This window comes from Rhipicephalus microplus, chromosome 3, assembly GCF_043290135.1.
Source record: "Rhipicephalus microplus isolate Deutch F79 chromosome 3, USDA_Rmic, whole genome shotgun sequence".
In the NCBI taxonomy this organism is placed as follows: domain Eukaryota; kingdom Metazoa; phylum Arthropoda; class Arachnida; order Ixodida; family Ixodidae; genus Rhipicephalus; species Rhipicephalus microplus.
This window is the reverse complement of record NC_134702.1, coordinates 189373548-189386873: the sequence shown is the minus strand read 5'-3', so window position 1 is coordinate 189386873 and position 13326 is coordinate 189373548. Positions and strand designations below refer to the sequence as shown.

General features: G+C 48.6%; 1 pseudogene; it reads right to left on the bottom strand.

The window, feature by feature from the left end:
* Positions 1-5217: 5217 nt before the first annotated feature.
* Positions 5218-6099, bottom strand: LOC142803452 (uncharacterized; annotated as a pseudogene).
* Between the last annotated feature and the right edge of the window lie 7227 nt (positions 6100-13326).

The window sequence follows — 13326 nt, the reverse complement described above, 5'->3', positions numbered from 1 at the left end:
GCATTATTTCACTCACGCGACCTCTTCCCATCTGTCGGCGAGAAGCCGCGAGCCGGCGGGTGCGTGCGCCTCGAAAGTCTTGCGGCGCCAACATTGTGGACTGTGTCCCACTGTTTGCTGCACGATCGCGCCGACGGTCCGGACACCGTCGCCACATGCTTCCTGCTAGTGTGCACGTATCTTTCTCGGCTGTCGCAGGCATTGCGAGGGTTAGCGCAGCTGATCGCGTTTGCGAATGTCAACCTCAACATCGACAAAGTGCAAGCCAGGGAAGCTGAATGCAAGTTTCGGCAGTGAAAGACCAGCGACACCGACGAGGTGGGAGTCAAGGACACCGATCGCTTTCGAGAATACAGACAACACGCGAGTAACATTGACGAGACCTGAGCCAAGGAAGCCGAGCGCAAGGGTCTTCAGCACGTCCCACCTCCCGTGTCTTTGCGTTTCAAACAAACGATGCCTGTTTCAACCGGGTCAACGTTGTGCACACCGCTGCTGCTTCGCATCCCATCAGGGTGTGCTTCGGGGAGATGGTCTATAGTTTTTGTTGCTGTGCGTCCACGTGAATTTACTAGAAGATAATGCGATCTGAACATGAACATTAAGGGTTGCAACCGTTTAAGAGAATTCAAAAAGGCATTGTTACGAGTACAATGACGAAACATGCGGGCGTGCGACGCACGTTTACAGGCACAGGAATCGCACAGATGAAGCAACAATGCATGAGCACTAGTCAAACAGAAATTCACACCTTTAATTTTTGCTTTAAAGTAGGCTGTTTTGGTAAACAGTGCCTACCTCACTACAATAAAAGTGCGCATTCTACGGATTTAAATACGTAACTATATGCGTCTGCCCAGCTCGTTGCGAGCCTCAGCACCTCTGCTTTCAGCGAGCAGGAAAAGTAGTTACCAGAGCTTCCAACAACTGCACAATTGAACAAGTAAGCAGTCACTTCCTTTCAATTTAGAGCATGACAGCAGCACTTGGGAACCCAGAACAGGAGACGCAGCTGCTGCTTGTTTTCTCCCAAGGAGTTCGACCGCTTTACTTGGAGGTGCGGTATAGTCTGAAGACAATGTATAGGAGGGATCTCAGATGACGGAGCGCACAAAAGTGAAGTTCAACTTCTAATGCGCTTACAGAAAGCGACACACAAGCTATCAATACAACTAAAGCGCATCACCATGCGGCGAGTAGCAAGGCACCTTACGAAGAAATCACTCACTTGGTGGACGCAACTGGGTCAGTCATTTCGAACGGATTGGCGCAGCTGGGGCTTGCATCTGCCAGGCTGTAGACTTCTAGTTGTGACATATTTGATGCACAAATAATGTGACCATGCTTGTAGAAGAACTCGCCTGGCCACAGTGTTGCTGCAAGTGGGCATCGCCTTCAACGGACCATACCAGGGCCACGAAGTTTAGCTTCCACCATAAAACGCTGCTGATGACGACACTGTATCATTGAACAGAAACCCATCCTGATGACCCCTTCATGATGACCCCATCAGGAACGGAGTCCTCATCCTCATTGAAGTCATAGTATGACTGCTTCGATAGCGGCCTGTCCAGCCGCAAACAAAGCTTGTTCATCACAGCTCTGATGATGAACATGGGCCCTGCACATCGAGCAACTTCCTCTCAACCCCATCTGTGGACACGTTTTTGGTCACCTCTGAGTAACCTGTCCAGTGTTTGCCCTCCTTGTACAGCCCTCTCTTTGACACGATGCAGTTGGTCATCCGCCCATTGGTGACAAGTGGGACCAGCGACTTAAGGGAGATTTTGAGATCGGATGAAGGTGTCAGCAAGCCGTTGAGCATCGCCCAATCCAGGCCAAATGATAGATATGCACCCCAAGTCGTACCAGCTAACAAGGTGGCATTGCCACTCAGCCAATATGATAGGGCACATTCATGCCTGGGCCTGATTGATGGCACCCCAGGTGCCACCAACAGGATGGTGCGCGCAATGCGCAGCTCATAATCCGACTCACTGACGGCAGCCGAGAAGGCATCACATGTGTAGCCGCTGATGTGGGGTCATTTGCCCTCCACGTAGCCACTAGTTGACGCCGTCCCCTCACACAACATCCCAGCTGGTGACAGGAAGTAAAACCTGATCCACTCGAGCTGGTTCCCAACCGCACCTTCATCGTCGAAGGCGTACTTTTGAACCATAGGTCCTCCTTTACCAAAGTGCTTCCCAGTTGCCATGCGGTCACCCACACAAGACAGTCCGTAGCTGTCCTGTCCACCATCCGCTACGCCACCGCCAAGGAAGAACACTCTTGACAACTCGGTGGCTAGGTTCAGTGCCACATTGAAGACACCCTGGGTGCCGACCATCGTGTTGAGCATCGTCAGTGCCTCATATGCATCTCTCTGGCGTCTAGCAATGCGCCCTTTTTCTTGACTCCACCCAAGCATCCACGACTTCCTCGCGTAATGTTGGATCGGGGGATGTTCCCATCTTTGTGGACCTTCCGAGCACATCAACCGTCTTTCCACCTCCGAGTGCAAACTTGACACTGTCGCCCGGGTGTACCTCAAGGCCTATCACCACCAGCAACACATTCTCTGGCCCACCGATGAGTGCCTGCCCAGCCCTGGGCAAGCAGTCAACTTGGAAAACGCGGGGGCCAGCGACCGCCATATCCTTCACGGTTACATTGTAACCCACTCTCTGGGTCCAGTATGTTGTGGTGACAAAACTCAGCATGTAAGGTAACACTGCACGAGAGCCACTGTACTCCATCTTGACAGGGACCACAGCCGTCTGGCTACCCCAGGTGTCTGTGCAGAATCTGCTCCTCCCCGGGTACATTGCTTTCCTTGTCATCAGTGCTGGGAAGTATGACAGGTGGACAGCCGCGAGTGACCCGTTGGTCGCCTGGTCGCCGTACGCACCCATATATCTTTCCACTTTTGTTATGTATGTATCAAGTGCAAACTGGGAGGCCAGGTGTGATCCTCATCATCTTGGCTCCATCAACCACGACCTCATCCAACAACATGCATCTAAGGTACGCAGCTTCGTCATTGGGGAGCCGGCTGTTGTTCTGACCGCCTCAACGAGCTGCGAAATAGCCTTGGTGTCCAGCATGGCCGACAACTCGAAAAATCTGTTGGCCTGAAAGTCGCCAGTTGGCTCGCTCAAAACCTTGGCTATCGCACGGTACTTTTCTGTCACATCCACACCCACCACTTCAGCTCTAACTTGGTGGTCGATTCGCACGTTATGTATTGCGCATGCTCCAAGCCAAGATGTGTGCTTTTTGACCTGTTGTTTCTCTCCGGTTGTCCATGTCAAAAGAAAAGGTGAGAGCGGGTCCGCCCAACTCCACGGTGTGATATCGCTAGGTATTTTAGCGAGTTTCTGGCTCACCATCTGGACCAGACCTGGCCGATCTCAGCAATTCATAGTCTGTGATATTCTGTGATCCCAGTAAGCTTGGGCAATCTGTAGAGGTAGGGACTGGTTTTCCTCTATCTTCCTGTCATCTTGTGACATCATTCATCAGAAAGGTGTGTAGTTTTATGTGGAAACCACCAAGCTCCACAACTGGTCAGGTGAGGAATCCAGCACCCTGATTTTAGAATTTCACCAAGTTTTTCCCAATTTTGAAATATAATTCTGCCCCATCCCTCTGATAGAGAGGTGCACCTGTCACCTCTCTATCAATTCTTTATGTGAATGTATCAAAACATAGAGAAAAAAATATGCAAAGAATTTCAGTAAAGTGGCTGCGTGGTTTGTACAATACATTGGTAAATTGATGCATATAAAATTGTAGGAGAGAAGAAGCAAGACAATGAATGAGTGCTAAACGGCAGCAGAAGTATCCTTTTCAGTAAACTAACCAGCACTCATTGCATTAAGTGAGCACCACTCACTCCACCAGAAATGTTAGGTCCTCATTTTATGACAGCGCACTTATGCAGCCAGAGCCACGCTGTGATATTGTTTCAGCAGCATGTCACAAGCCATCATGTCAATGGTTCAGCCACGTCAGCTGCAACAATATGCAAACAACTACATTGCAAAGCTGTGCCGACATTGTTTGAATGTTCTCTCATTACTCATACAGTTTGTTTGTCGAAAGTTGAGGAATATAAAAATAAGTGGGGACAAATAGAGCATGATAAAAATATAAAAAGCACTCACTAGCTGAAAAGGTTTTTCGAAGCAAGCTTTTCTTCAGCTTTTCTTGAGGGTGTGCAGTTCCTGCACTTCCTACTGCAGTGCTTCATAGGGCTGTGTCTTGCACATGCAAATGCTGGCATTAGGCTGCTACAAGTTATTGCTGCATGAAGCATCTGAAGCAGGCTCTTCATTTCGCTCCACCTGGTCTTTCTATATTTCAAAAGCCTGTAGCATCTGCTGCAGAGCCACGTGAGTGCTGCTAGGCACTGTTTCTGAAAGCATTCTTGCTCAGACTTTTTCTGGGCGTCCCTTCGTAGCTTCTTTGTTGGCCCAAGTGCCTCAATTTCGTAAAAAACAAAGAGGGATCACACAAATACATGCTAAAGTATACTGGCTTTAAGTACCCTTATATCAGGGATTTGTTTTAAAGAACTCAAGCTTGAAATGGCTGCTACTTCTGCTCCTCGAAAAAAAAATTATAACATGAATTTAGATAGAGGGCTGAAATTTGCACAGTTTTGTAAATTGAGCTCCTGTTATGATATTTGTTATCAGTTTTTTATAGCGATAGTAGTTCGATTTTTAAGTTGTATTAAAGTGTACAATTAACACCTTTCTTGTACACACATTTTTTTTTAGTAATTGATATGCCAGAGCATTTTAAAACACACTCGGTAGTTCGTTACAAGCCACAAATTGCTAAAATCTAGGTGAATTCAATTTATCTGAATTTTCTTATTAACAAAAATTAATTAAAATTAGAGTGTCATTCTTTTTTGTTTGTTGGCATTCTGTTTTCGAACTATAATAAATATGTTGTGAGACTAGACGTATAAACAAGATTTCCGCTTTCTATGCACCCCAAAGAACATCTGTGCAAAATTTTATTGGGATCCAAGTAGAAGAGGTAAAAATTGTGCGCACAAACTTTTAAAAATGGGCGAAAACACCAATTTGAGAAAAACTCAAATGAAAGTTTATTTGTACATTGAATGCCAAAATTCTTGCTGAAATTAAATAAAACTTTGTGTGAATGTACTTCAATATGTCTATTACTAGACTTGGAACACTAGAACATTCCTGATGCATAAGTTTTGCCTTCACAGTTCTTGCGAACAGAGTCTTCGGAACGGGCTCGTTTCACCTGGCTGCGGCGATGGGACTTGGCTTCAGCAGTCAGCTTCACAGACATCTTCCGGATTATTTTCTGATCACTTTCCAGGCTGAGTCTGACCAGCTGCTTCGAAGGAAGGACTCCCAGTTCTTTCAGCACTTTTTCGAAGCTGGAGTGGCCCCTGTTGAACCACAGCACTGCAATGGCGGTGGCAGTCTCCACTGCAGTACGTGATGCGAAACGACTCTTCGGACACAACATCCAAATCTTGCGATTCAAGGATTCAGCGGCGTTTTGTGTCTTCCTTTGCAAACAGTGGGCAAGCTGTTCGGCATCTGTTAAACGTTCATAAATTGTTAGCAGTGCTTTGCCTTGTGCTTTGGTCAGGAGGGGGGTGTTCAGGAGCAGGTTCTCCCAGAGCTAGGGCTCTCTTTTGCCTGCACCATGACCCTTTTCCATCGGGGCAGCGCTTGTGGCTGCTTGCCTCATTGCTGGAGCACAAATGGAAATACGAGGCCCAGATTGCACAGAACATGCCTCTTACGCTGCCCCGGTTGCTGGTTATTGCGATGTGATAATAGTTCTGCAGCCTTTGAATGGTCTTGTCACTGAGCTTCTGCCCATGGGGCAGTGGTGTTTTCAGCTTTCTAAGTGCAGTACCAAGACGTTTGGCAACATGGTTCGTGTAGTCTTCTTCATCACTGCCTTCGACCCATATATGTGTGCTTCACAGGCTGCAGCATATGCCTTGCTTTCGCCGTTGCTCAGAAATGTGGTGAACTACACGTTATAGGACTGCGTCCTGCTCCAGATGCGTAGTGCAGCTTGTGTTTCCATGGCATGTGATGTGCAGTCCACATTTTTTTTATACACAGGAGAATGGAAGGCCTGCCATACTTCTTCCTCTTTGTTGTCAAGGACTTTATGGCTGCTACAGCCTTGGCAGTAGTTTGCCAACACTTCGTAGTCCAGGCAGAGGCCAGTGTCCAACGAAATTGCAGCGCCAACACCATTGTGGCTCTTGTGCCCGCGCTTCTGCCAAGTCCCATCAAACAAGACAGCAACGTCAGTCCGATCAGTTTGTAGTGCAGTTATTCGCCTTGCTTCTGCTATGTTGTCTGAGGCTGCTTTGGTGGCAGCAGTGTGCACTTTCTTGACAATGTTGTAAAATGTCTTATGGTGAAGTGGCTTTGGTAAGCCAAGAATGCCACAAAACCTTGTCAGCTGGTCGTGTCCGACACCAATCGAATGCGCAGCAAGCACTATTTTCACATTGATGGCCAAACTATCGCGAGGGCTTCCACGGCACTGCTCGGCATCAAAACCTTCACAGCCATTGGCATCAGTGCGTTCCGACGAATACACACCCGAAACTGCTGCTGCTGGGCATGCTCCATTTGTGCAACGGAGCTCTAGAAGGGAAGCAAGGCCCTTGTGCTTGCTTGCGACCTCCACCACCACAAGTTTGCATTTCCCACACGTTCCACACGTGGCACTGCTCACGAGCCGAGTCAGCGCTTCACTTTCACAGATAACGACGCCTGTGCCCATCCTGCTGTCGGCAATCTCTTCATCTTGGAACGCTGCCAACTTCCTCTCCGAGGCGCTCACGAAGTTGAAAGCATCGCTGATAAAATCAGACGCGCTTGCCTGTGCTGCGCTGGGAGGCTTGCTGCCGTTCCGCTGGCGTAGGGGGCCTGCAGCGTCCGCCGCGCTCGTGGCTTTTCCTCGCTTCTGTTTTCGCTTTCCCTTGTACTGGCACGCCGTCCAGTACTTGCGGAGGCGAAAGTTACGATTATTCTCGTCATTTATCGCGCAAAACAAAGAGCAGAAAACAACGCTGACTAGTCCTAAGTGGCGATGCGATGTGAGCGGATACGAAACTGCTGGAATGGCTCTGACAGCATGGCAGTCTTGGTTTCGCGTGTCGTGACAGCGGGGGCGTTCGGAAGACGTGGGAAAAACATTTTTGTTATATTTTCAGCCGCGTCTGCTGCCACCGGGTGGCACGACCCTTTTGAGGGCCAAAACGCTCGGTTCACCCAATAGCCGCTTAAGGGGAGACGCTCCTCGAAAGCACTTTTTTTTGTTATTCAACTTAGAGCTTCAGAAATTGGACCACTGATGCAGTTTTTCCTCCTGATTCCAAATCTGTAATCAGTTTTTACATAAGTGCAATAGTTTGGGAGTTGTGTTTCAAGTAATGGTGAAACTTGATAAGTTTTCCGGGAACTTTCGCGCATACTAAATGTTCATGCAGAGAGTTGTTCAATGGCTCCTTTTGCTCCCTATTAGCCATAGAGTGCCGATATCTAGCTAGAAATTGTGCTCCAACTTTGAAACTATGAAAAAAACATCTGTGTAGCAAAGTACCCTTTTTTTTCCACTCGACCACCATTAAATTTATTAATAGATATTTACAGCTGATAGGTTGTGCTGATTCAAGTAGATATCGGCACCCTACGCACTCTCCTCAATGTGTGTGCCAAATTTCGTCGTCGTATGACCATTCTAAGTGCCCGAAACACTTCCCGCAAAAAATGCAAATTGGCCAAAATTGCGAAATGAGAAAAACGCGTTTGAAAGTTTGAAAGTCTGTATTTACAAAAATGAAAAACGCAGTAGCACGAAACTTGTGCTGAACACATACACACATGTCCAGAGGGAATATCAGTTGTCTAAAACTCTCCAGCACCGTAGGTTTTCCCTTCCCGGCTGGTGCGGCAGGACTCTTCCACCCGGGCCCTCTTGGCTGCACTGCGACGGTGTGCCCTCGCCTCAGCGGTCTGACGCACATTCATCTTGTGCATGCGCATGCTGTCTCGGCGGTCGCTGAGGGTAACCAGGGCCTCCGAAGGAAGCACCCCAAGCTCTTCCAGCACCTTTTCAAAGCTCGCGTGGCCCCGGTTGAACCACAGGACTGCAATGGCTGTGGCTGTTTCCACAGCAGTCCGGGAAGCAAACCGGGTCTTTGGACACAGCAGCCATATTTTGCTGTTCAGGGACTCGGCCGCGTTCTGTGTCTTGCCGTGGAGGCACCGGGCAAGCAGCTTCGCATCTGTGAGACGCTTGTAGATTGGGAGGACTGCCAAACTGGGCCTTGGTCAGGAGGGGGGTGTGGCACGGTGCAGGCTGGCCCTGCGCCTCAGCACGTCGGTGCTTGCACCACGAGTCTGGGCCTGCAGGACAGAACTTGTGACTTCCAGCACCGTCTGTTGAGCACGAGTGCAAACATGAGGCCCATATGGCAGTGTACATCTTGTGGACATTTCCCCGATTGTTCACAATGGCCACCTGAAAGTAAGTTTGAAGCTTCTGGATGGTGGTCTCCCTCAGCTTCTCCCCTCGTGGAAGTGGCGTTGGCAGCTTCCGCAGGCCGGTGCCCAGACGTTTCGCCACGTGGTTGGTGCACTCCTCTTTTTCAATTGGAGTGTCAGGGTACACGTTGGCATCACAGACCCCGTTGTAGGCCTTGCTGTCTCCATCGCTTAGGAAGATGGTGAACCGCAGGGGTGTCTCATAGTCCACAGTCCTCTGCCAAATGCGCACTGCAGCTTCGGCCTCCATGGCATGCGAAGAACAGTCGCAATTCTTCTCACAAACGGGATGATGAAACGCCTGCCATGTTTCTTCATCGCCTCCCATGTCGTTATGCAAACTGCACGCCAGGCAGAAGTTGGAAAGCACTTCATAGTCCAGGCACAAACCAGTGTCCAAGGACACTACAGTTCCCACACCATTGTGGCTTTTGTGGCCTCTTTTTTGCCATGTGCCGTCAAACATGACTGGCACGTCACTGTTACCAGCCACCTCTTTGGTGACGCTGCGTGCCCTTTGCATGTTTTCACAGACAGCCTTCACTGCCGCACTGTGAATCTTTTTGCCGATAGCATGGAAGGTCTTATGGTGCATAGGGTTTGGCAATCCAACTACTGCACAAAATCGTGAAAGTTGCTCATGCCCGATACCGACGGCACGCGCTGCAAGCACCACTTTCAGGTTCACGGCAAAGGCGTCACGCGAACTCCCGCTGTCGTAGCTTCTGCTTGCACCGCGGCCGCCATCTGACGCGACCCGCTTCGACGAGTACGCGGACGAAAGGATGCTCTCCGAGCACTCCGCATTCTCGCAGTGTAGCTCCAGAAACGCCGAAAGGCCTTTCCGCTTTTTATTCGGTGCCCAAACTGCGAGTTTACTCTCGTGACAAACGGGGCATGCCGCGCCTGCGACGACGGCCGTCAATGCACCCAACTCGCACAGCACTACGCTTTCGGCACAATCGGCATTCGGCCTGACGTCGTTTTCGAATAACGCGATCTTTTTCTGCGATGCACTCACAAAATTCACTGCAGCGTTGATCTCGTCGTCGCAGTTGCCATGGTCGACGTTGCCGTGGTCGATGTTAGGCCTACCGGCCGCTGGCCCGTCGCGGACATTTTCGTTGGCGGTGGCTTTCTTGTACGTCCTCCGCCGCTTCCCTCTGAACTTGTTCTTACTTCTGTATTTCCGATGGTCGGCAACGGCCTTTTTCGGGCTTGCCATCGCACGAAAACAGCGAAAAATAACTCCGGAAAACAGTGAAGCGAACTACGGCAAGAAAACACGGGTGCTGTCAGCCAATGGCGGCCCTGCGTTAGTGGCGCGCGGTTTGAAACGGCGGGAAAAGACTGTTTTTGTTGCTTTTTTTTTAGATTTTTCGTGAACGTACGAGACTTCAAGAACCGGGATCGTGGAGAGTAAGGACAACTCTACACGAGCCAGCGGCCGCAATATGGCGGACAGCTCTCTTCGCGGCCCCGCGAGCACGCGAACAGCAGCCCGTTTTGTGTAAATTTCGTGATGCCGCGCGTCACTGCCGCTCACTCAGACGCGTTTTTCACTGACTTCTGATGCTTATTTCGCTGTGATATTTTCAGATGTCAAAATATAATGTATAAAGATGATAAAGCAACAAAAAACAGAAAAGGTGAAATTTGGAAAAAAACGCGACTTTTCGACCCGCGTCTCCCCTTAAAACCGGCTTGACTTGGCTTAAAATGTATGAATAGACGGCGACAGGATCGCTGTGTTGGATAGTTTTTGGGGACGTTTAGGTGGTGAGAACGAAAGGTCTACCGTAAGGTTCCTCACTAACTTGTGAGAGTCTATACCGTGCAGTAGTTATTTCTCCGTGGTCTTTGCTTGGCCAGGAGCTGTATGCATTTGCGAGAACCGCCTCTGCGCATGGATACGTGGTCTCGTTCTGTAATACTGGCTGTTTCAGAAGGACCAGAGAGACCGCAGAACCGATACGTCTTCGGTTTATTGTTGACAGAACAAAAAATATATGCAGAGCGTGCCCCTGGCTACTTCTTCTTCCTCGCCTCCGAGCTCCATCTTCCATCTGTTTTCTACATCTTCCCGCCGGCCACATTCAACCGAAGCAACCTTCGAGCGAATACAACAGTTGAATCGGCCTCTTGACTAATTTTCCTTCAGGTGCACGAAGCAAGCATGTTCTTACTAGTCCATCCTTGCCTGGGAAAGTCTTTTTAACCTTGCAGAGTTTCCACCGTGTTCTTTTTCGTGCTTCTTCAAGCAGAAGTACATCTCCTTCTTGGATATTTGTGTGACCCTCTATTTTTCTGCTGGCACACTTAAGCTTCCTCAGGTACTTCTTTTTCCACCTGGTCCACCATGTTATCATTGCCTGTTTTCTCGCACTCCAGTAATTCAACAAACTGTATTCTTCGAGTCTGTTTTCTTCCTGCTTGTTCATTGCTTGCCGGCCTCCTATAATGTCCGCGATGGGTTGTGGCTCGTTAGGATCGTCATACACATAAGTAAGAGGCCAGTTGTTAATTACTCCTTCTGCTTCAACAACCACAGTCCGTAGTTCTTCTTCATCCAAAAGTTTTCTTAGTTCGGCGTCATTTGAAATCCATTTTCTTAAATTCATTCCCGCATAGCGAAAAATATCTCGTGCTTCTTTGTATATCTTTGTCGATGTCGAGTATTCGTTGGCTCCTAGTAAAACGTCATCGACGTAGATTCCTTTCCGGAGTTGCGCCACAACTGCAGGATATTTTTCTTCGAATTTATCCAAATGTCGATGAATCGTGGCCGCTAGAAGGAAGCTACTTGGTGTAGTTCCGAAAGTAACCCTCGTCATCCTCCATGTTTTTATCTTCGGGGTAGGCATATCTGCGCTGGGTATTCTTTCCCATCACATGAATGGCAGTGCGTCTCGGTCATTTTCATGTATCTTGATCTGCAAGAATGCTTTTTCCACGTCGGCTGACATAGCGATCTTGTGATGTCGAAAGTTCATCAGCAAGCTTGTGATTTCGGGGTTTAGGTTTGGCCCCTTTTCCAAGTTGTCATTTAAGGATTCACCTGGATTCTGGCTTGACGATGCCTCAAAGACGATCCGTATTTTCGTCGTTGTTCGGTCCTTCTTGATTACTGCTTGATGCGGCATGTAGTATACAAATTTGTTCTGTATATCGGGTCCAGCATCTTCTTCGACGTTTTCTGCTATTTCTTGCTCAAAGTACTCTCGAATAGCTTTGTCATAGGCTAGGAATTCATCTTTATCCTTGCATAATTTTTTGGTCACCTGGATAAGCCTCTTCTCTGCAATGGTGTTGTTGTCGTCTAATGTCACGTTTTCCTTCCATGGTAGCCGCACTTGGTATCTTCCTGCCTTGAACTCCATTGTTTGTCGGACGTAGTCTAGCACATGTTCATCGTTCATCTTTGTTGCTGGGTTCTCCTTGATGCCCATGTTTCCCAAGTCCCAGAATCTCTGCAGTTCGTCCGCAGTCGTGTCCGACTTGGCACTGACTTCGAGTACCATAACCGTCGATGATTTCATCGGCACACAATGAAGTCCTACAGGACCTTGGACTGTCCATCCCAATGTTGTTTCTATTGCCATTACTTTTGGATGAATCTCGCAAATTCGGCCAGTGACGACAGTCCAGTAATAATCTGCTCCAATGAATATAGAAGTTTCCATATTTTTTCTTTCTTTGTCCGTCTTCTGGTTGTCATCAGCCAAACGAATTCCCATCGATCTTGCTCTTTCGTATATTGTCAACGGTGGCGATGGTAGCACGTCACAGGATATAACTTCTATCTCCAGTGCCTCAATCGTGACTGGCTCCGAGATGGGATCCTTCCTCACGCTGACCTCGACGACTTTCATGTATAGTTCCATCTCTCCTCCTCCAAATGATCCTACAGTAATCCTTTCGGATCTTTTTGCCTTGCACGCTAGTTTTCTTGCCAATCTTTTGAGGATGAATGTCCTCTGGCTCCCGTTGTCCAGCAGAATCCGTGCGTAGCACCCGCTGTCTTCTCCCTCCGTCCACGAAAAGGCTGTCTGCAGTAGTATGCACTTGTGTTCATCAGACTGCTGTGCGTGCATGTTGCAGGACTTGCTGGTGTCTAACCGGTCAGGTTGCGCGCTTTTAAGCACTTGCTCAACATCCCCGCTTTGCTGCTGTGCTGACTTTCCTGCAGGCCTACGTGGTCGACACATGGATGTCGCGTGCCTTCCCTTGCATGTTTTGCAGCGTACATTAGCACGGCATATCTTCGCCTTGTGGTGAGGTCTGGTGCATCTGAAGCACCTTCGTTCCCGTTGTAAGGCTTCTTTCTTCTGTTGCATACTAATGCTTCTGCAATCTTCAGTGTAGTCTCCAGTCATCTCACAGAAGATGCATTTCTTAATCGATATGCTTTGAAGCGTAGATGTTCTAGTCCGCCTCATACTGTGCGGTGACTGGGTCACGTCGTATTTTTCCTCTCGAGTTTCTTCTCTGCTGCGTATATATATGTTTAAAAACTCCATAATTTCTTTCAAACTGCTCGTGCTGTCTCTTGACGCTGAGTCTGATTCCGTAGTTGCTGGTCTGTTGTCACCTTTTTTTAACTCTTTCATCTTCATCTCAATCCTCATATCCAACGGTAGCGCAGATTTTACAACAGGAGCTATCACTGTGGCGTAACTACCCATTTGCACTCCTAATGACTGCAATGCTCGTGTGTTCACTTGCAACTTTTGGAAGTTTCTTCAAC